Source organism: Propithecus coquereli, unplaced genomic scaffold (assembly GCF_000956105.1).
Source record: "Propithecus coquereli isolate 6110/MARCELLA unplaced genomic scaffold, Pcoq_1.0 Scaffold141, whole genome shotgun sequence".
NCBI classification, from domain to species: domain Eukaryota; kingdom Metazoa; phylum Chordata; class Mammalia; order Primates; family Indriidae; genus Propithecus; species Propithecus coquereli.
Genome location: NW_012138414.1, coordinates 76,776 through 78,848, shown reverse-complemented (window position 1 = coordinate 78,848; position 2,073 = coordinate 76,776).

Below are 2,073 nucleotides of genomic sequence, written 5' to 3'. Positions count from 1 at the left end.
CCCGCACTGTGTGTTACCCTTTTGTGTTCAGGATCTGAGTACTTATCTTCCTTTAAAGAGTACAAGTCCTCATGTTTTTCCCTTGACCTCCTTGATACCTAACAGTGCATGCAGCAGATGCTCAGTAAATACTTGTTGAATGAAGAAATAAATGGAATTTGAGATACTTTCATTGTGTAAATTACAGGCCTGTCCAGTCTAGAAGTCAAGCTGGAAGGCACAGGGAGGACCAAGGTGAACTTCTCAGGCCAACCCAGCTTTGAGTAGACTCCGGGATCTTGGGCAAGACTTCAGCTTCTTGTCGCTAATGTGGGAAAGTGGGGTTTCTGGAGGATAAAGTGATCCTTAGTAGTTCCTCCTACTCTAAAATTCAATGCAAAAGGACCTGTTTATCTCATGTTAAGAAACAGGCTTCTTTTAAAAAGTAATTTAAAATAAACTTTAAGATGTATATCAAATAGTGATCACATGTATTTCAGCTTTGAAATCATGAGATCTGAAGAAAGCATTAATATTATGACCACATATTTCTGAAGCTTATGAGTATATTCTGCTTTTAATCCTGCAAAATCCACACTTTGCTCGGTGAATATCCAACTGTGAAACTTTGTTGCTTCGGTAACACATTTCACTACAGATTTGTAATTTGTTTTAACTACAGTAGTAAGACTAGAGTAATTCTTCTTTAACTGAAAACAGTATTAATATGACATCCTATGTAAGAAAAATCCCAAGTTTGTAGTTTCAAAACTATGCTATTACATTATCAAGCACATAGCATTTACCAAACATTAATAAAATATTAAGTAGAACAGGAGAAAAATAAAGTAGTTGCACATTCCACTCAACTTAAAAGACACAAAGAACAGGCAGATTGTGGGGGAATTTACAAAACAAATGAGATTTAATACTGTCCTAAAACTGAATATGTGTTATTTGTAGAAAGGACAGACAGAACGGAGGTGTTTTAAAGTCATTTTAAAAGGAAAAATAAGATTTATTTAAGAAAGGGTTAAATACGCTCATTTCAAAAATCACCAATCTAATTCAACCAATAAAGTAGCAGTTTTTAAAGTAAATGAGTTTCGTGCTCCCTTCCAAATAAAAAAGATAAAATAAAACAAAATAAAATCAATGAATTTAAATTCAACCAGTAATTTTCATACAAGTTTTTGTGCTTTAAAAAAAAAAAACCAAAAACCTTTATTTAGAAAAAGTTTTGGTCACAAAAATACTATTAAGTTCTTAATCATCACTCATTTAGCAGAGGGCAGTGGCTCCCTTGGGCAGAGAGGGTACCCTGCTTCTGCAAAGTGCATGCTGTGGGCAAAACCATAATGCCACCAGAAAAACTGGTGCCCCTGCGTGCCCTGTCCTCTCTTCAATCACTCACTATTATTTTAAAATGCAGAAGTCAGCATTTGTGGGCTATTTTGTATTCAGCAGCACTACAGGCTGGGACAGGCTTGGAGAAAACTCCATTACCTGGGTGGTGAGAAAGAATGACCGCCTGCTGACTGCAGCCCAGAGCCTGGCGGTTGGCTGGGGGCAGATCTACGCCAATGTGTAGAAAAAACATCCTTCCTCAAAGTGAGGTAATTTTTCACTAGGGTCTGTTCTCCCTTCCCAGAGAGATGTAAAACTTGACAGGTTTGTAAACAGGCTTTAAGTTGGAAAAACAAAAACAAGAAATGATACCATACCAAAAAAAAAAAAACAGAGCCTCCCCCAAAATTAAATGTTTCAATGAGGAATTCTAATAAAGCACGTGTCTTTATGCAGTTCATTAACCAACTTACTAATTAAAATTTTACTTTTCTACAAAATGTAGGGGCCAAGGGAGTGAAATATTCAGTTAATAGTATTGATTATTTTCAATTTAAAAGAAATCTAGCTAGCGAAGCATGTTAATAACTAATATTAAAAATAGTGTTCGTTTTGGCAGCACATATACTGAAAATTGGAACGATACAGAGATTATCAAAATTAAGAAAAAAGAAAATTCAAAAATAAACAAATAAATAAATAAATAAAAACGTGGCTCATAAAATGCCAAAAAAAAAAAAAAAAAAA